The 23,231-nt window shown below is 43.4% G+C and overlaps 1 protein-coding gene across 2 annotated transcripts in view; it reads left to right on the forward strand.

The window, feature by feature from the left end:
- LOC129867622 (lipoma-preferred partner homolog) overlaps nt 1-23,231 on the forward strand; it is a 376,963-nt gene that overhangs the window by 46,493 nt on the left and 307,239 nt on the right. The window contains exon 3 of one of the 2 annotated variants that reach the window (XM_055941139.1): nt 16,820-16,908. The exons of the other annotated variant lie outside the window; for it this stretch is intronic. The gene's annotated coding sequence lies outside the window, so the exon portion shown is untranslated. The remainder of the gene's footprint in view (nt 1-16,819; nt 16,909-23,231) is intronic. 2 annotated transcript variants of the gene reach the window in all.

The raw sequence follows: 23,231 nt of genomic DNA on the forward strand, positions 1-23,231 counted from the left end.
ATATTGTTACCATAGTATAACTATATTATGAATATATTAGTACTATATTATGGCTGTTAGTACTATATTATGACTGACTATATTGTTACTATGGTATAACTATATTATGACTATATTGTTACTATAGTATAACTATATTAAAGACTATATTGTTACTATAGTATAACTATATTATGACTATTGTTACTATAGTATAACTATATTATGACTATATTGTTACTATAGTATAACTATATTATGACTATATTGTTACTATAGTATAACTATATTATGACTATATTGTTACTATAGTATAACTATATTATGAATATTACTATATTGTTACTATAGTATAACTATATTATGACTGACTATATTGTTACTATAGTATAACTATATTATGACTATATTGTTACTATAGTATAACTATATTATGACTATATTGTTACTATAGTATAACTATATTATGACTATTACTATATTGTTACTATATTATGAATATTAATACTATAATATTACTATAACACTACTATAGTATGACTATTATGACTTACTTGTATATTGTTACTATATTAAGACTATATTATGACTGTATTTTGAATATTAGTACTATATTATGACTATTATGACTTAGTACTATATTGTGACTATTAATTCTATATTAGTACTATATTGTGACTATATTAGTACTATTAGTACTATATTGTGACTATTAATTCTATATTAGTACTATATTGTGACTGTTTATGACTGTATTATGACTGTTTATGACTATATTAGTACTATTTTATGACTATTAGTACTATTTTATGACTATATTAGTACTATTTTATGACTATATTAGTACTATTTTATGACTATATTAGTACTATATTAGTACTATATTATAACTATATTATGACTATATTAGTACTATATTATGACTATATTATGACTATTAGTACTATATTATGACTATATTAATACGACATTAGTACTATATGACTATATTAGTACTATTTTATGACTATTATGCCTATATTAGTACAATATTATTACTAGAATAATACTATGTTATGACTATTATGACTATTAATGCTCTATTATGACTGTATTAATACTATAATAGTACTATCGTATGACTGTATTAATACTATAATAGTACTATCTTATGACTGTATTAATACTGTATTATGACTTTATTAATACTGAATTATGACTATTAGTACTATATTATGACTATATTAGTACTATGATATGACTGTTACGCCTGTTATGACTGTATTGTTACTATATTGTGACTGTATTAGGACCATATTAATACGATATTAGTACTATATTATGACAATATTAGTACTATGATGAATATAGTATGACTATTGTTACTATATTAATGCTATATTATGATTGTTATGACTATTTTAGTACTATATTATGACTATATAATAACTAATGCTATGTTAGTACCATACTATGACTATTGCTACTATATTAATAGTATATTATGACCATATAATGGCTATATTAATTATATATTAGTACTATATTATGACTATTATTATGACTATACTAATACTATATTAGTACTATATTATGACTATGTTAGTACTATATTATGACTATATTAGTACTATATTATGACTATATTAGTACTATATTATGACTATGTTAGTACTACATTATGACTATATTAGTACTATATTGTGACTGTATTATGACTATACTACTACTATGCTAGTACTATATTATGACTATATTATGACTATATTAGTACTATATTATGACTATATTAGTACTATATTAGTACTATATTAGTACTATATTAGTACTATATTATGACTATATTAGTACTATATTATGACTATGTTAGTACTACATTATGACTATATTAGTACTATATTGTGACTGTATTATGACTATACTACTACTATGCTAGTACTATATCAAGACTATATTAATACTATATTGTGCCTGTATTATGCCTATATTAGTACTATATTATGCCTTTATTATGACTATATTCATACTATATTGCGCCTATATTATTACGATATTATGACTGTAGTATGACTATATTGGTACCATTGTACGACTATATTGTTAATACTGTACGGTTACTATATTAATACTATATTAGTACTATATTATGACTGTCTTATAACTATATTATGAATATATTAGTACTATGTTTTTAATATATTATGACTATTGTTACTATATTAATACTATATTATGCCTATATTACGACTATATTATATGCTCAAACAAACGGGGAAATATTTAAAAAAAAATATACTAATAAAATTTCTCAGAAAGATGTTTTTTTTAAAGTAGATCTGTGTGATAGAGAGTGAACAGAGGAGATAGATCTGTGTGATAGATCTGTGTGATAGAGAGAGAACAGAGGAGAGGAGATAGATCTGTGTGATATAGAGAGTGAACAGAGGCGAGGAGATAGATCTATGCGATATAGAGAGTGAACAGAACATAGATAGATCTGTGTGATAGAGAGTGAACAGAGGAGATAGATCTGTGTGATAGAGAGAGAGAACAGAGGAGATAGATCTGTGTGATAGAGAGAGAGAACAGAGGAGATAGATCTGTGTGATAGAGAGAGAGAACAGAGGAGATAGATCTGTGTGATAGAGTGAACAGAGGAGATAGATCTGTGTGATATAGAGAGTGAACAGAACATAGATAGATAGATAGATAGATAGATGAATAAACAGAAAAGGGTTTGTCTAAGCCCTCGGAGAGGAGAGGAGAGGGGGGTGGTGGGGGAGAGGACAGGAGAGGAGAGGAGGGCGGGGGGGGGGGGGGGGGGAAAGGAGACAGCCATCTCTGCTTAGATTCCCTACATAGTGAGCATTCCTAAAACAGGGAGGGATTAATCGCCTGGGGCTGAAAAACGATTCACCCAAACAGTTTGAGAGTGAAGTGCCCTGCGTTGCTCCTTGCGTGGAGAAAACATACAGTAGCTCACAATAACGTGATTCCCCCGATCTCACTTCACTTGGAAGCCACTCTGTCATGTTGATAAGACCAAGGAGCTGATCGTGGACGACAGGAGAAGGAGGGGAGATATCAGCTGGGTTGTAGTCGAGAGCTTTCAGTTCCTTGGTGTCCACGTCACTAAGGACTAAACATGGTCCACACACACACCCACACACACAGACGTGAACATGCGCGCGCACGCACGCACACACACACACACACACACACACACACACACACACACACACACACACACACACACACACACACACACACACACACACACACACACACACCCACACACACAGACGTGAACATTCACACACACACACACACACACACACACACACACACACATAGGGCACGATAGCGCTCCCCTCAGGAGGCTGAAGAGATTTAGCATGGGCCCTCGGATCCCTCAAAAAAGTTCTACAGCTGCACCATCAAGAGCATCTTGACTGGCTGCATCACCGCCTGGTATGGTAACAGCACCGCCCTCAATCGCATGGTGCTACAGAGGGTGACGAAGACAGACCAGTACATTAGTGGGGCCGAGCTTCCTGACATCCAGGACCTCTACATCAGGCGGTGTCAGAGGAAGGCCTAAGACTTCATCCACTGCCAAGCCATAAGACTGTTCACTCTGCGAACGGTACGGGAGCATCGCCTCTAGGACCAACCGGCTCCGAGACAGCATCCACTGCCAAGCCATAAGACTGTTCACTCTGCTAACGGTACGGGAGCATCGGCTCTAGGACCAACCGGCTCCGAGACAGCATCCACTGCCAAGCCATAAGACTGTTCACTCTGCTAACGGTACGGGAGCATCGCCTCTAGGACCAACCGGCTCCGAGACAGCATCCACTGCCAAGCCATAAGACTGTTCACTCTGCGAACGGTACGGGAGCATCGCCTCTAGGACCAACCGGCTCCGAGACAGCATCCACTGCCAAGCCATAAGACTGTTCACTCTGCTAACGGTACGGGAGCATCGCCTCTAGGACCAACCGGCTCCGAGACAGCATCCACTACCAAGCCATAAGACTGTTCACTCTGCTAACGGTACGGGAGCATCGGCTCTAGGACCAACCGGCTCCGAGACAGCATCCACTGCCAAGCCATAAGACTGTTCACTCTGCTAATGGTACGGGAGCATCGGCTCTAGGACCAACCAGCTCCGAGACAGCATCCACTGCCAAGCCATAAGACTGTTAAATAGTTCATTAATAGTTACCCAGACTATTTACATATGTTGCACTGACTCTATGCAAACTTACAAGACTCTATATACACACTGTATACAAACTCACTGGCACACTACACCAGGGGTCGGGAACCTTTTTGACTAAGAGAGCCATGAAAGCAAAAAAATTGGAAATTTATTTCAGTGAGAGCCATATAATATATTTTAAAAGTGAATTCAACTAAATGTCAGTATAATAAGCCTCTGAATTTGTCGAAGTGCCGCTTTTACATTCGACCGTTTCATCGATGTAATTTTGTCATTGCAAACTAGACACACCGCAGAACCTGCTCTCTCCACAAAGGCGAATTCTTCGGTCCATTCGTCCTGAAATGTACGATACTCGTCATCTTTTTTTCTTTTCGCAATCTTCTGTGTTAAAGAAGCAGTGCGGCTTGGTTGGGTTGTGCTTCGGAGGACGCATGGCTTTCGACCTTCGTCTCTCCCGAGCCCGTACGGGAGTTGTAGCGATTAGACAAGATAGTAATTACTAGCGATTGGATACCACGAAAATTGGGGAGAAAAGGGGATACATTTTTTTAATTTTTTTAAATTTATTTTTAAAGTGAGAATATTTTGTTTTATCTGCGAGCCAGATGCAATCATCAAAAGAGCCACACCTGGCTCGGGAGCCATAGGTTCCCGACCCCTGCACTACACTGACAGTCTTACACAAAACACACACACATTCACATACACATGCACAACACACACGCGTACCGACACAACACACACGCACACACACACTTTTACACATCATTTGCTGTTGCTACTCTGTTCTCTATTTTACACTTATTATTATCTATCCTGATGCCTAGTCACTTTACCCTGCCTTCATGTACATATCTACCTCAAATACCTTATTATTATCTATCCTGATGTCTAGTCAATTCACCCTGCCTTCATGTACACATCTACCTCTAATACCTTATTATTATATATCCTGATGCCTAGTCACTTTACCCTGCCTTCATGTACATATCTACCTCAAATACCTTATTATCTATCCTGATGCCTAGTCACTTTACCCTGCCTTCATGTACATATCTACCTCAAATACCTTATTATCTATCCTGATGTCTAGTCACTTTACCCTGCCTTCATGTACATATCTACCTCAAATACCTTATTATTATATATCCTGATGTCTAGTCACTTTACCCTGCCTTCATGTACATATCTACCTCAAATACCTTATTATTATATATCCTGATGCCTAGTCACTTTACCCTGCCTTCATGTACATATCTACCTCAAATACCTTATTATTATCTATCCTGATGCCTAGTCACTTTACCCTGCCTTCATGTACATATCTACCTCAAATACCTTATTATCTATCCTGATGCCTAGTCACTTTACCCTGCCTTCATGTACATATCTACCTCAAATACCTTATTATTATCTATCCTGATGTCTAGTCACTTTACCCTGCCTTCATGTACATATCTACCTCAAACACATTATTATTATCTATCCTGATTTCATAGTTTTGATGTCTTCACTATTATTCTACAATGTAGAAAGTAGTAAAAATAAAGAAAAACCCTTGTATGAGTCGGTGTGTCCAAACTTTTGACTGGTACTGTATCTACCTCAAATACCTCGTACCTCTGCACATTGATCTGGTATTGATCTGGTACTTCCTGTATATAGCTCCACATTGATCTGGTACTCCCTGTATATAGCTCCACATTGATCTGGTACTTCCTGTATATAGCTCCACATTGATCTGGTACTTCCTGTATATAGCTCCACATTGATCTGGTACTGGTACTTCCTGTATATAGCTCCATATTGATCTGGTACTGGTACTTCCTGTATATAACTCCACATTGATCTGGTACTGGTACTCTCTGTATATAGCTCCACATTGATCTGGTACTTCCTGTATATAGCTCCACATTGATCTGGTACTCCCTGTATATAGCTCCACATTGATCTGGTACTTCCTGTATATAGCTCCACATTGATCTGGTACTTCCTGTATATAGCTCCACATTGATCTGGTACTTCCTGTATATAGCTCCACATTGATCTGGTACTCCCTGTATAAAGCTCCACATTGATCTGGTACTTCCTGTATATAGCTCCACATTGATCTGGTACTTCCTGTATATAGCTCCACATTGATCTGGTACTTCCTGTATATAGCTCCACATTGATCTGGTACTTCCTGTATATAGCTCCACATTGATCTGGTACTTCCTGTATATAGCTACACATTGATCTGGTACTTCCTGTATATAGCTCCACATTGATCTGGTACTTCCTGTATATAGCTCCACATTGATCTGGTACTGGTACTTCCTGTATATAGCTCCACATTGATCTGGTACTGGTACTCCCTGTATATAGCTCCACATTGATCTGGTACTTCCTGTATATAGCTCCACATTGATCTGGTACTCCCTGTATATAGCTCCACATTGATCTGGTACTGGTACTCCCTGTATATAGCTCCACATTGATCTGGTACTGGTACTTCCTGTATATAGCTCCACGGTGATCTGGTACTTCCTGTATATAGCTCCACATTGATCTGGTACGGGTACTCCCTGTATATAGCTCCACATTGATCTGGTACTTCCTGTATATAGCTCCACATTGATCTGGTACTCCCTGTATATAGCTCCACATTGATCTGGTACTTCCTGTATATAGCTCCACATTGATCTGGTACTTCCTGTATATAGCTCCACATTAATCTGGTACTGGTTCTCCCTGTATATAGCTGCACATTGATCTGGTACTTCCTGTATATAGCTCCACATTGATCTGGTACTGGTACTCCCTGTATATAGCTCCACATTGATCTGGTACTTCCTGTATATAGCTCCACATTGATCTGGTACTTCCTGTATATAGCTCCACATTGATCTGGTACTGGTAATTCCTGTATATAGCTCCACATTGATCTGGTACTGGTACTTCCTGTATATAGCTGCACATTGATCTGGTACTCCCTGTATATAGCTCCACATTGATCTGGTACTCCCTGTATATAGCTCCACAATGATCTGGTACTCCCTGTATATAGCTCCACATTTTATCTGGTACTGGTACTTCCTGTATATAGCTCCACAATGATCTGGTACTCCCTGTATATAGCTCCACATTTTATCTGGTACTGGTACTTCCTGTATAATAGCTCCACATTAATCTGGTACTGGTACTTCCTGAGAGACTGGCCCCTTCTCCTGCCCTGGAGAGACTGGCTCCTGGCTTGTAGAGATGACCCTCTGCCCTGGCTCTGGGTCCCCTCAGGCATAACCCTTTCGGTCCATTAGCAACTAGTTTAGAAAAGCTACCCTAACATGTGCATTTTACCCACCTGAAACATACATTTCACTTTTCTCTTAGGGACCAATATGCTTTAAAAAAACACAAGACTTCACCTCTTGGTTGGTTATAAATACACTATAAAGCTCTGTCAGAGAGAGTAAAGGCCAAGGTGATTTGAGGGATATTTATTTTTCATGGTCTTTGGTCTACCTTTTAGACACTCAAGAGACCATCAACCTGCCTTCTGTCTGTCCTGTCTGTCTGTCCTGTCTGTCTGTCTGTGGAGAGCACTTCAGGAGCAGAGTTCAAACTGTCTGTCTGTGTCTGTCTGTGTCTGTCTGTGTCTGTCTGTCTGTCTGTCTGTCTGGAGCACTTCAGGAGCAGAGTTCTGTCTGTCCACATATAGTATAACTGCTCCTCATCCAAACCAGGATCTACTGCATTAGGAGAGGAGAACATACAAATCAATAGACATTATCAACACAGTAAACTGATCCCTGACCAGAGCAGACCATCTTAAGACCCTGTACTCTGTACCATTATCAACACAGTAAACTGATCCCTGACCAGAGCAGACCACCTTAAGACCCTGTACTCTGTACCATTATCAACACAGTAAACTGATCCCTGACCAGAGCAGACACTAGAATCCTGGTTCCAGTCCAGGCTCTGTCTCAGTGGTCTAAGACACTAGAGATCCTGGTTCCAGTCCAGGCTCTGTCTCAGTGGTCTAAGACACTAGAGATCCTGGTTCCAGTCCAGGCTCTGTCTCAGGGGTCTAAGACACTAGAGATCCTGGTTCCAGTCCAGGCTCTGTCTCAGTGGTCTAAGACACTAGAGATCCTGGTTCCAGTCCAGGCTCTGTCTCAGTGGTCTAAGACACTAGAGATCCTGGTTCCAGTCCAGGCTCTGTCTCAGTGGTCTAAGACACTAGAGATCCTGGTTCCAGTCCAGGCTCTGTCTCAGTGGTCTAAGACACTAGAGATCCTGGTTCCAGTCCAGGCTCTGTCTCAGTGGTCTAAGACACTAGAGATCCTGGTTCCAGTCCAGGCTCTGTCTCAGTGGTCTAAGACACTAGAGATCCTGGTTCTAGTCCAGGCTCTGTCTCAGTGGTCTAAGACACTAGAGATCCTGGTTCCAGTCCAGGCTCTGTCTCAGTGGTCTAAGACACTAGAGATCCTGGTTCCAGTCCAGGCTCTGTCTCAGTGGTCTAAGACACTAGAGATCCTGGTTCTAGTCCAGGCTCTGTCGCGACCGGGAGACCCATGGGGCGGTGCACAATTGGCCCAGCGTCGTCCGGGTTAGCGGAGGGTTTGGTCGGCAGGGATGTCCTTGTCCCATCGCGTACTAGCGACTCTTGTGGGGGGCCGGGCGCAGTGTAAGCTGACCGGGTCGCCAGGTGTACGGTGTTTCAAATCAAATCAAATGTATTTCTAAAGCCCTTCTTACATCAGCTGATATCTCAAAGTGCTGTACAGAAACCCAGCCTGAAACCCCCAAACAGCAAGCAATGCAGGTGTAGAATCACCTCCGACACATTGGCTTCTGGGTTGGATGTGCATTGTGTCAAGAAGCAGTGCGGCTTGGTTGGGTCGTGTTTCGGAGGACGCACGGCTCTCGACCTTCACCCTCTCCCGAGTCCGTACGGGAGTTGCAGCGATGAGACATGACTGTAACTACCAGTTGAATACCAGGAGAATTGGTTGAGAAAAACGAGGTAAAAGTAAAAAAAAAAAAAAAAGAAAATTAGTAATATTGTCCGGTTGGAAGTCCGTCCCATCCTACTCCAAAGTATAAAGACATTTTCAACCACTAAATGACATTTCTTTGACAGATTAGGCCTCTTTTGAAGTAGTAAATGGGTCTATGCGTTGTCTGATCACGTCAGTTTGATTAGGAATGGTTCCCATTTCAGAGTGTTAAATAGTTTAGATAATAGGACTATTTCTCTCTGCTGCTGTTGGCTGGAACATGGTTTATAACCCAAATGATTCTAATGGATTCTGAATTAAATGTAAATTGCAGCCATTTATTTGAATATGAAGAAAAAGGGTTTTACAGCAGAGGTTGAATAAGCTTCTTCTTTTTAAGGGTACATTTCCTTTCTCAGTAGTGGGTTTAGTGTGTTTCGTAAAGTCAGGGTATTTCTCAGTCGTTTGTCAGTGTGTTTCGTAAAGTCAGGGTATTTCTCAGTCGTTTGTCAGTGTGTTTCGTAAAGTCAGGGTATTTCTCAGTCGTTTGTCAGTGTGTTTCGTAAAGTCAGGGTATTTCTCAGTCGTTTGTCAGTGTGTTTCGTAAAGTCAGGGTATTTCTCAGTCGTTTGTCAGTGTGTTTCGTAAAGTCAGGGTATTTCTCAGTCGTTTGTCAGTGTGTTTAGTAAAGTCAGGGTATTTCTCAGTTGTTTGTCAGTGTGTTTAGTAAAGTCAGGGTATTTCTCAGTCGTTTGTCAGTGTGTTTAGTAAAGTCAGGGTATCAAAGTAAATTTTATTTGTCACATGCAGCGAATACAACAGGTGTAATAGACCTTACAGTGAAATGCTCAATACAACAGGTGTAGTAGACCTTACAGTGAAATGCTGAATACAACAGGTGTAATAGACCTTACAGTGAAATGCTGAATACAACAGGTGTAATAGACCTTACAGTGAAATGCTGAATACAACAGGTGTAGTAGACCTCACAGTGAAATGCTGAATACAACAGGTGTAGTAGACCTCACAGTGAAATGCTGAATACAACAGGTGTAATAGACCTCACAGTGAAATGCTGAATACAACAGGTGTAGTAGACCTCACAGTGAAATGCTGAATACAACAGGTGTTGTAGACCTTACAAATGAAATGCTGAATACAACAGATGTAGTAGACCTTACAGTGAAATGCTGAATACAACAGGTGTGGTAGACCTCACAGTGAAATGCTGAATACAACAGGTGTAGTAGACCTCACAGTGAAATGCTGAATACAACAGGTGTAGTAGACCTTACAGTGAAATGCTGAATACAACAGGTGTAGTAGACCTTACAGTGAAATGCTGAATACAACAGGTGTAGTAGACCTCACAGTGAAATGCTGAATACAACAGGTGTAGGTAGACCTTACAGTGAAATGCTGAATACAACAGGTGTAGTAGACCTTACAGTGAAATGCTGAATACAACAGGTGTAGTAGACCTTACAGTGAAATGCTGAATACAACAGGTGTAGTAGACCTTACAGTGAAATGCTGAATACAACAGGTGTAGTAGACCTTACAGTGAAATGCTGAATACAACAGGTGTGGACCTTACAGTGTAATGCTGAATACAACAGGTGTAGTAGACCTTACAGTGAAATGCTGAATACAACAGGTGTAGTAGACCTTACAGTGAAATGCTGAATACAACAGGTGTAGTAGACCTCACAGTGAAATGCTGAATACAACAGGTGTAGTAGACCTCACAGTGAAATGCTGAATACAACAGGTGTAGTAGACCTTACAGTGAAATGCTGAATACAACAGGTGTAGTAGACCTTACAGTGAAATGCTGAATACAACAGGTGTAGTAGACCTCACAGTGAAATGCTTACTTACAAGCCCTTAACCAACAATGCAGTTCAAGAAATAGAGTCAAGAAAATATTTGCTTAAAAAACGAAAGTAAAAAATGTAATAAAAAGTAACACAATATAATAACAATAACGATGCTATATACAGGGTGCACCGGTACCGAGTTAATGTGTGGGTGTACAGGTTAGTCGATGTAATTTGTACATGTAGGTCGGGGTAAAGTGACTATGCATAGATAATAAACAGCGAGTAGCAGCAGTGTAAAAACAAGGGGGGGGGGGGGGTCAATATAAATTGTCCGGATGGCCATTTCATTAATTGTTCAGCAATCTAATGGCTTGGGGGTAGAAGCTGTTAATTTTGGACCTAGACTTGACGCTTCGGTACCGCTTGCCGTGCGAGAGAACAGTCTAGGACTTGGGTGACTGGAGTCAGTTTTTTGGGCCTTCCTCGGACACCGCCTGGTATAGAGGTACAGCTGACACCGCCTGGTATAGAAGTACTGCTGACACCGCCTGGTATAGAGGTACTGCTGACACCGCCTGGTATAGAGGTACTGCTGACACCGCCTGGTATAGAGGTACTGTTGACGCCGCCTGGTATAGAGGTACTGCTGACGCCGCCTGGTATAGCGGTACTGCTGACGCCGCCTGGTATAGAGGTACAGCTGACGCCGCCTGGTATAGAGGTACAGCTGACGCCGCCTGGTATAGAGGTACAGCTGACGCCGCCTGGTATAGAGGTACAGCTGACGCCGCCTGGTATAGCGGTACAGCTGACGCCGCCTGGTATAGAGGTACAGCTGACACCGCCTGGTATAGAGGTACTGCTGACACCGCCTGGTATAGAGGTACTGCTGACGCCGCCTGGTATAGCGGTACTGCTGACGCCGCCTGGTATAGAGGTACAGCTGACGCCGCCTGGTATAGAGGTACAGCTGACGCCGCCTGGTATAGAGGTACAGCTGACGCCGCCTGGTATAGCGGTACAGCTGACGCCGCCTGGTATAGAGGTACAGCTGACACCGCCTGGTATAGAGGTACTGCTGACACCGCCTGGTATAGAGGTACTGCTGACGCCGCCTGGTATAGCGGTACTGCTGACGCCGCCTGGTATAGAGGTACAGCTGACGCCGCCTGGTATAGAGGTACAGCTGACGCCGCCTGGTATAGAGGTACAGCTGACGCCGCCTGGTATAGAGGTACAGCTGACGCCGCCTGGTATAGAGGTACAGCTGACGCCGCCTGGTATAGCGGTACAGCTGACGCCGCCTGGTATAGAGGTACAGCTGACACCGCCTGGTATAGAGGTACTGCTGACACCGCCTGGTATAGAGGTACTGCTGACACCGCCTGGTATAGAGGTACTGCTGACACCGCCTGGTATAGAGGTACTGCTGACACCGCCTGGTATAGAGGTACTGCTGACACCGCCTGGTATAAAGGTACTGCTGACACCGCCTGGTATAGAGGTACTGCTGACACCGCCTGGTATAGAGGTACTGCTGACACCGCCTGGTATAGAGGTACTGCTGACACCGCCTGGTATAGAAGTACTGCTGACACCGCCTGGTATAGAGGTCCTGGATGGCTGTAGCTACATTGGAAAGAAATCGCCTGGTAGGATATAATGTTATTCTAACGATAACGACTATTAAAATGATTACATAAGTGAGTCTTGAAGCAGAAGAGGCTGACGTTTTAGTCGTTGTGATGAATTCATCCTCGGCTATGGATTTCTGCCCCATGGCTTAAGGCCACAAGGATACTACTGGAGACTTTAAATATATTAGGCTAGTCATGCTACTGCTTCTGCTTTGGGCTGTGTCCAAAATGGCACCCTACTCCCTATGGGTCCTGGTCAAAAGTAGTGCACTACATAGGGAATAGGGTGCCATTTGAGATGCAACCTTGTAAACTTGGCCCTGGCTCTGGGCTCCCTTTGGCCAGATGTGTTTAAACTGTCTTTCACCTCCAGCAGACAATTTGATACGTCAGATTGGCCAGGTGTGTTTAAACTGTCTTTCACCTCCAGCAGACAGTTTGATACGTCAGATTGGCCAGGTGTGTTTAAACTGTCTTTCACCTCCAGCAGACAGTTTGATACGTCAGATTGGCCAGGTGTGTTTAAACTGTCTTTCACCTCCAGCAGACAGTTTGATACGTCAGATTGGCCAGGTGTGTTTAAACTGTCTTTCACCTCCAGCAGACAGTTTGATACGTCAGATTGGCCAGGTGTGTTTAAACTGTCTTTCACCTCCAGCAGACAGTTTGATACGTCAGATTTTCAAAACTTGCTTATTTCCGTTTTCTGAGCGCTGCTGGGAAAATATAATTTTGAGGAAAAGTGTGATGGATGGATTGTATTCCATCTGTTCTCTGTTCAGATCAGTTGATATCTTGGTTCACCCTTCGTCATCACAGTGTTCGTCACGATCTGAGGTTACTGTTTATCATTTTTATTTTTGAAAGCTATCCTGAGTTGAATATTGAGCTCTCCTGTTTAGTGACTCTGTGTATGTTATTACGTGGTCAATATAGAATTATATTTATTGCCAGTGATGACTGACTTCCAAAAAACACTACAGGACAACTGTTTGTTGGATGTAACCACTTTATACAAATTAAAATGTCTTAATTGTAATATTTTTTTTTTGCAGTAAGTTCTGCGTTTGTGATACTGTTGCATTGGAAGTCCTCTATTTGAAAGATGCTTACACAGGCCTACATAGTAAATATAGAAGGATCGTTGATGATGATGATGATGATGATGATGACGAACTGTTAGTTGGATGTAACCACGTGTGAGCTGGTAATAATATTTGCATCCCCTTGGCAGTTTCTAAAAAAAAATTGGCCACACTGTCTCTTCTTCATTCTCAGATAAATATGCAAATACATGAAATCATGATTTGTATGGCCAGTAAAATAGTTAGTGATTGTGTCCCAAATGCCCCCCTATAGTCCCGTTATAGTGCACTACTTTTGAGCAGGGGTCTATAGGGGCTCTGGTCAAAAGGTAGTGTACTACAGAAGAGAATAATGTTCCTTTTAGGACAGACACTCACACACACACACACACACACACACACACACACACACACACACACACACACACACACACACAGATTGTGTACGTGAAGAATTTGACTATCATAGAGAACACACTATGTATTGAATCCAAATGTTATCTTTTGCCAAATAATAATCTGAATTTCTGATCTTAGATAAGATATGGGGAGACTGAGGGAAGGTTGTCTTTTACTGCTGAGAGAGCACATGGAACAGTCCGTTTTAATATAAGAAACGTACATCTGTCTCCTAATCATACCCTAATCATTCATACGTTTATAAGTCTGTAAAACAGTCGGATCACAATATCGATTTTAATCCAAAAAGTCCGAACATTTAAAATATGCCCCCTTGCCTCAATAAAATGATTCTAGTTTGAATTCTACGGACATTAATGCTCAGGACAATATAAATATACAGCTAAAAAAATAATAATAATATTTTAAATCATTTCATTCCTAAAAAACAAAATGAGCAAATAATGAGATTATTGTCTGAAACCTTTCTGGGCAGGTAGAGAACCTAGATAGGTATGTAGTGAGAGTTCTGTTTGGAGAAATTCAAGGTATTCCAATTGTTCTGAGTCTCTCATACAACAGAACAATACTAAGACACTGTTCTGGGGATGAATGGGTCTATAGGCTACATCTGTTATGTTTGCTGCTAGAATTGGAAAGTGTGTGTGTGTGTGTGTGTGTGTGTGTGTCTGTGTGTGTGTCTGTGTGTGTAAGTATGCGCTTGTGTGTGTGTGTGTGTGTGTGTAAGTATGCGCTTGAGTGTGTGTGTGTGTGTGTGTGTGTGTGTCTGTGTGTGTAAGTATGCGCTTGTGTCTGTGTGTGGGTCTGTGTGTGTAAGTATGCGCGCGTGTGTGTGTGTGTGTGTGTGTGTGTGTGTGTGTGTGTGTATGTGTGTGTGTATGTATGTGTGTGTGTATGTATGTGTGTGTGTATGTATGTGTGTGTGTAAGTATGTGTGTGTGCGTGTGTCTGTGTGTGTAAGTATGCGCGTGTGTGTGTGTGTGTGTGTGTGTGTGTGTGTGTGTGTGCGTGTGTGTGTGTGAGTATGTGTGTGTGTGTGTGTGCGTTTGTGTGTGTGTGTGTGCGTATGTGTGTGTGTGTGTGTGTGTGTGTGTGTGCGTATGTGCACAACAACAATAAATGAAAGCTAAAATGGGGAGAGGAAAAAAAAACCAAACAAAAAAAATCCCGTTGTTGTTGAGTGAGTCTCCTGCTCCCTGTAGTACACCCCACAACATGGCGACGTGGGGAACTGACAACGTTAATTTATCACAGAACAAAAGGGCCCCTCAACAGGGAGGGAACACATCCCAGGGCCCTGGAGACACTAAGCTAGTCCACCCCCACCCATGTATCCCCATGCTTACCTACCTGGATTATATTATCATATTTATTTATTAAGTTTCGTTTCTACACAGGATGTAGGGCACACATAGACAAACAGCACCAAAAATAGACCACCTCCTCAATTATATCCTTTCCATGCAGTCGAAAGTATTTCATTTCAATTGAAACTTTCTGTAATAGAAATTATAGATTCTATTGTAAAGTAATCTCATTTTCTGTGACAATTTCAAGAAAGATTCGATGTTTTGGTGAAATGCAAATAAATGTGTATGTTTTTATATTTTTATTTTAATAACAGGTGTATAGGCTTTCTAAATCAGTTTGTGTTTCTCTGACTGACTGTTTATCTGACTGACTGACTGTTTGTCTGACTGACTGTTTATCTGACTGACTGTTTATCTGACTGCCTGACTGTTTATCTGACTGTCTGACTGTTTATCTGACTGACTGACTGTTTATCTGTCTGACTGACTGTTTATCTGACTGACTGACTGTTTATCTGACTGTCTGACTGTTTATCTGACTGACTGACTGTTTATCTGACTGTCTGACTGTTTATCTGACTGACTGACTGTTTATCTGACTGTCTGACTGTTTATCTGACTGTCTGTTTATCTGACTGACTGTCTGTTTATCTGACTGTCTGACTGTTTATCTGACTGTCTGTTTATCTGACTGACTGTCTGTTTATCTGACTGCCTGACTGTTTATCTGACTGACTGACTGTTTATCTGACTGTCTGACTGTTTATCTGACTGACTGACTGTTTATCTGACTGTCTGACTGTTTATCTGACTGACTGACTGTTTATCTGACTGACTGACTGTTTATCTGTCTGACTGTTTATCTGACTGACTGACTGTTTATCTGACTGTCTGACTGTTTATCTGACTGACTGTCTGTTTATCTGACTGTCTGACTGTTTATCTGACTGTCTGTTTATCTGACTGACTGACTGTTTATATGACTGATTGTCTGTTTATATGACTGACTGACTGTTTATCTGACTGTCTGACTGTTTATCTGACTGTCTGTTTATCTGACTGACTGACTGTTTATCCACCTGTCTGACTGACTGACTGTTTATCTGACTGCCTGACTGTTTATCTGACTGCCTGACCGTTTATCTAACTGTCTGACTGACTGTTTATCTGACTGACTGTTTATCTGACTGACTGTCTGTTTATATGACTGACTGACTGTTTATCTAACTGTCTGACTGACTGTTTATCTGACTGACTGTCTGACTGACTGTTTATCTGACTGACTGTCTGACTGACTGACTTTATCTGATTGACTGTTTATTTGACTGAGTGACTGTCTGACTGTCTCTCTGTCTGTCTGTCTGTGTGTCAAGGTGTCTGACCCCGTGATTGGCCCCTCTGTGATCCTGTAGTGACTGTGACTGTCTGGCCTCTCTCCTCTCTCTCTGCATTGAAGAATCTGGTAAGTCATATTCCTCTCCTCTCCTCTCCCCAACCCTCCCCACCCCTCTCTCCTCTCCTCTCCTCTCCTCTCCTCTCCTCTCCTCTCCTCTCCTCTCCTCTCCTCTCCTCTCCCCAACCCTCCCCACCCCTCTCTCCTCTCCTCTCCTCTCCTCTCCTCTCCTCTCCTCTCCCCACCCCTACCCATAGAGGAGTAGTCATAATTTTAGGTACAGAGGTGAATCCATGAATACTACCATCAGCCCTGTCAGAGCCACGGTGCCGCCAACAGGTATGAGTCTCAAACGGTGCCCTATTCCCTATATAGTACGCTACCATGTTTTTTAGGGTTTGGGACGCAGACCCGGATGTGCAAATTGATAGACTTGCTTTACTTATTAGAGATGTGTTAATATTGTAATATGTCTAGCAGATGTAGAGATGGTGACTTAGGAGACATGTGGATGCATTCTGGGTAATTGTTTCTAAATAAGGAGCGATAAGACTAGGAGACAGCAGGCAGACACATACTGTCATAATAACATCAAATACATCATCGATAGCTACAGGAGATATATAATTCATATTCATTAAAGTATCAGGCACATCATGTTGGCTAGTTCTGTTTCTCAATATTTAACCACTTGTTCGCTATTGTTTCAGTTTAATAAGAGTTGAGAGAGAGGAAAAGAGGGAGAGAGGAAAAGAGGGAGAGAGGAAAAGAGGGAGAGGAAAAGAGGGAGGGAGAGAGGAAAATAGGGTGGGAGGGAGAGACAGGGAGAGAGGAAAAGAGGGAGAGAGACAGAGAGAGAGACAGAGAGAGAGACAAACACCATTGTAAATACAACCCATATTTATGCTTATTTATTTTCCCTTTTGTACTTTAACCATTTGTACATCGTTACAACACTGTATATAAACATAATATGACATTTGTAATGTCTTTATTCTTTTGTAACTTCTGTGAGTGTAATGTTTACTGTTCACTTCTATTTATTTCACTTTTGTTTATTATCTTCCTCACTTGCTTTGGCAATGTTAACATATGTTTCCCATACCAATAAAGCCTTTACATTTATAGAGAGGGAGAGACGGAGAGAGGGAGAGACGGAGAGAGGGAGAGACGGAGAGAGGGAGAGACGGAGAGAGGGAGAGACGGAGAGAGGGAGAGACGGAGAGAGGGAGAGACGGAGAGAGGGAGAGACGGAGAGAGGGAGAGACGGAGAGACGGAGAGGGAGAGACGGAGAGGGAGAGACGGAGAGGGAGAGACGGAGAGGGAGAGACGGAGAGGGAGAGACGGAGAGGGAGAGACGGAGAGGGAGAGACGGAGAGGGAGAGACGGAGAGGGAGAGACGGAGAGGGAGAGAGGGAGAGACGGAGAGGGAGAGACGGAGAGGGAGAGACGGAGAGAGGGAGAGAGGGAGAGAGGGAGAGAGGGAGAGACGGAGAGAGGGAGAGACGGAGAGAGGGAGAGACGGAGAGGGAGAGACGGAGAGGGAGAGACGGAGAGGGAGAGACGGAGAGGGAGAGACGGAGAGGGAGAGACGGAGAGGGAGAGACGGAGAGGGAGAGACGGAGAGGGAGAGACGGAGAGAGGGAGAGACGGAGAGAGGGAGAGACGGAGAGAGGGAGAGAGAGAGAGAGAGAGGGAGAGACGGAGAGGGAGAGACGGAGACGGAGAGAGGGAGAGAGGGACAGGGAGAGAGGGAGAGAGGGAGAGAGGGGGAGACGGAGAGGGAGAGAGGGGGAGACGGAGAGGGAGAGAGGGAGAGGGAGAGATGGAGAGAGGGAGAGGGAGAGGGAGAGAGGGAGAGAGGGAGAGAGGGAGAGAGGGAGAGAGGGAGAGAGGGGGAGAGGGGGAGAGGGAGAGACGGAGAGGGAGAGACGGAGAGGGAGAGACGGAGACGGAGAGGGAGAGACGGAGAGAGGGAGAGAGGGAGAGAGGGAGAGAGGGAGAGACGAAGAGAGAGAGCGAGGAAGAGAGAGAGCGAGGAAGAGAGAGAGCGAGGAAGAGAGAGAGCGAGGAAGAGAGAGAGCGAGGAAGAGAGAGAGCGAGGAAGAGAGAGACAGAGACAGAGAGGAAGACGGAGTCAGAGAGAGAGGAAAACGGAGACAGAGAGAGACAGAGAGAGACAGAGAGAGACAGAGAGAGACAGAGAGAGACAGAGAGAGACAGAGAGAGACAGAGAGAGACAGAGAGAGGGAGAGAGCGCTCCTACTCTCTTCTACCAGCCACATGTAACTTGTTCTGATAGCACTAGATGCTTCTGGCTCTAATTGATTAAGCAGCTAGATAGTCTCAGGGGTGTTTTTAGTCATGGCTTGTTTGGGAGACCAACACCCCATCTCTACCAGGCAGGAACAGCAGAGGACAGGACAGACAGAGAAGCTGTATCTAGTTTAATATGCCCCGTAACCAACACTGTGCCCTTAGACCTCAGATTCATAATTACTTTTCACTCTCTGTGATTGATCTGGCATTACGATTCATCAACCCAGAACAAATCCTCTTCATAATGAAGGCCCTGCAGCCTGGTAGAGTTTTACTACCAGACTTTCTCCTGCTTGAATCCCTGTTTTGAAGGTACTGTAGGTAACCAAGCGTCGTTACGGCCTGGAGAATATCCGGAGATAACCAGACGGTAATCTGGAGCGTTGAATCGGTATGCCCCGTACCTCCAGGTGTTTCTTTACAGACACAAGGTGCATTTAAAAATAGAACCATATTCCAGATGTAGTGCACTACTTTTGACCAGGGCTCATCTGACTCCCATAGGGCTCATAGGACTCATAGGGCTCCCATAGAGATCATAGGGCTCCCATAGAGATCATAGGGCTCATAGGACTCATAGGGCTCCCATAGAGATCATAGGGCTCCCATAGAGATCATAGGGCTCCCATAGAGATCATAGCGCTCCCATAGAGATCATAGGGCTCTCATAGAGCTCTCATAGGGCTCATAGGGCTCCCATAGAGATCATAGGGCTCCCATAGAGATCATAGGGCTCATAGGGCTCCCATAGAGATCATAGGGCTCCCATAGAGATCATAGGGCTCCCATAGAGATCATAGGGCTCATAGGACTCATAGGGCTCCCATAGAGATCATAGGGCTCCCATAGAGATCATAGGGCTCCCATAGAGATCATAGGGCTCCCATAGAGATCATAGCGCTCCCATAGAGATCATAGGGCTCTCATAGAGCTCTCATAGGGCTCATAGGGCTCCCATAGAGATCATAGGGCTCCCATAGAGATCATAGAGATCATAGGGCTCCCATAGAGATCATAGGGCTCCCATAGAGATCATAGGGCTCCCATAGAGATCATAGGGCTCATAGGACTCATAGGGCTCCCATAGAGATCATAGGGCTCCCATAGAGCTCTCATAGGGCTCATAGGGCTCCCATAGAGATCATAGGGCTACCATAGAGCTCTCATAGGGCTCATAGGGCTCCCATAGAGATCATAGGGCTCCCATAGAGATCATAGGGCTCATAGGGCTCCCATAGAGATCATAGGGCTCCCATAGAGATCATAGGGCTCATAGGACTCATAGGGCTCTCATAGAGATCATAGGGCTCCCATAGAGATCATAGGGCTCTCATAGGGCTCATAGGGCTCCCATAGAGATCATAGGGCTCCCATAGAGCACTCATAGGGCTCATAGGGCTCCCATAAAGATCATAGGGCTACCATAGAGCTCTCATAGGGCTCATAGGGCTCCCATAGAGCTCATTGGACTCATAGGGCTCCCATAGAGCTCATTGGACTCATAGGGCTCCCATAGAGCTCATTGGACTCATAGGGCTCCCATATAGCTCATTGGACTCATAGGGCTCCCATAGAGCTCATAGGGCTCCCATAGGTTTCATAGGGCTCATAGGTCTCTCATAGGGCTCATAGGGCTTATAGGACTCCCATAGAGCTCATTGGAGTCATAGGGCTCCCATGGAGCTCATAGAGCTCCCATAGAGATCATAGGGCTCCCATAGGGCTCATTGGACTCATAGGGCTCAGGGATCCCATAGGGCTCATAGGACTCTCATAGGGCTCATAGGACTCTCATAGGGCTTATAGGACTCTCATAGGGCTTATAGGACTCCCATAGGTCTCATAGGACTCTCATAGGACTCTCATAGGGCTCATAGGACTCTCATAGGACTCTCATAGGACTCTCATAGGACTCTCATAGGACTCTCATATGGCTCATAGGACTCTCATAGGGCTCATAGGACTCTCATAGGACTCTCATAGGACTCTCATAGGGCCCATAGGACTCCCATAGGACTCTCATAGGACTCTCATAGAACTCTCATAGAACTCTCATATGGCTCATAGGACTCTCATAGGACTCTCATAGGGCTCATATGACTCTCATAGGACTCTCATAGGGCTCATATGACTCTCATAGGACTGTCCTAGGGCTCATAGGACTGTCCTAGGGCTCTCATAGGACTCTCATAGGACTCTCATAGGGCTCATAGGACTCTCATAGGACTCCCATAGGTTTCATATGGCTCATGGGTTGCTCATAGGACTCTCATAGGGCTCATAGGACTCCCATAGGGCTCATAGGGCTCTCATAGGGCTCATAGGACTCCCATAGGGCTCTCATAGGACTCTCATAGAACTCTCATATGGCTCATAGGACTCTCATAGGACTCTCATAGGACTCTCATAGGACTGTCCTAGGGCTCATAAGACCCCCATAGGACCCCCATAGGACTCCCATAGGACTCTCATAGGACTCCCATAGGACTCCCATAGGACTCCCATAGGACTCCCATAGGACTCTCATAGGACTCTCATAGGACTCTCATAGGACTCTCATATGGCTCATAGGACTCTCATAGGGCTCATAGGACTCTCATAGGACTCTCATAGGACTGTCCTAGGGCTCATAGGACTCTCATAGGACTCTCATAGGACTCTCATAGGACTCTCATAGGGCTCATAGGACTCTCATAGGACTCCCATAGGTTTCATATGGCTCATGGGTTGCTCATAGGACTCTCATGGGGCTCATAGGACTCCCATAGGGCTCATAGGACTCTCATAGGGCTCATAGGACTCTCATAGGGCTCATAGGACTCCCATAGGGCTCATAGGGCTCTCATAGGGCTCATAGGACTCCCATAGGGCTCTCATAGGACTCTCATAGGACTCTCATAGGGCCCATAGGACTCCCATAGGACTCTCATAGGACTCTCATAGGACTCCCATAGGACTCTCATAGGACTCTCATAGGACTCTCATAGGACTCTCATAGGACTCTCATAGGACTCTCATAGGGCTCATAGGACTCTCATAGGACTCTCATAGGACTGTCCTAGGGCTCATAGGACTCTCATAGGACTCTCATAGGACTCTCATAGGACTCTCATAGGACTCTCATAGGGCTCATAGGACTCTCATAGGACTCCCATAGGTTTCATATGGCTCATGGGTTGCTCATAGGACTCTCATGGGGCTCATAGGACTCCCATAGGGCTCATAGGGCTCTCATGGGGCTCATAGGACTCCCATAGGGCTCATAGGACTCTCATAGAACTCTCATATGGCTCATAGGACTCTCATAGGACTCTCATAGGACTCTCATAGGGCTCATAAGACCCCCATAGGGCTCATAAGACTCTCATAGGGCTCCGGTCAAAAGTAATGCATTTTAAGGGCTCCAGAGTGGCGCAGCGGTCTAAGGCACTGCAACTCGGTGCTAGAGGCATCACTACAAACCCTGGTTCGATTCCAGGCTGTATCACATCCGGCTGTGATTGGGAGTACCATCGGGCGGCGCACAACAATTGTCCCAGCGTCGTCTGGGTTTGGCCGGGGTTTTGCCGTCATTGTCAATAAGAATTTGTTCCTAACTGACTTTGCCTAGTTAAATAAAGGTTAAATAAATACCAAATAAAAATCAAGTAGTGAATAGGGTGCCATTTGTGACACAGCCATAGACACAGAGCGAAGCACAGTAAGGTTCCTCTGTGTGTTGATGAACAGAAGACGTTCTCAAGGTGTGTGTGGAGACAGAGGGTTGAAGAATAACTAATGTGGGTTAGTTGTTATTTGCTGAATGAGCAGCGTTAAACAGTTGGTCTGAGAAGACCAGCTGTAGTGCTCCTCAACAAAGCTCGGCATTTTATTATTCGAATAAACTTCTGCTTCTCTCAGGGACGGAAGGGAGACGGGGACTCAGACGGTCTATTTTTTTTGTACCAAAAAACCACCCCGATAGAACTACTTCCTCTTTTGACTCACACAGTGCCTCTCCTCATCTCATCTCCTCTCCTATCCCCCTCTCCTCTCCTATCCCCCTCTCCTCTCCTATCCCCCTCTCCTCTCC

This window comes from Salvelinus fontinalis, chromosome 12 (genome assembly GCF_029448725.1).
Source record: "Salvelinus fontinalis isolate EN_2023a chromosome 12, ASM2944872v1, whole genome shotgun sequence".
Taxonomy (NCBI): domain Eukaryota; kingdom Metazoa; phylum Chordata; class Actinopteri; order Salmoniformes; family Salmonidae; genus Salvelinus; species Salvelinus fontinalis.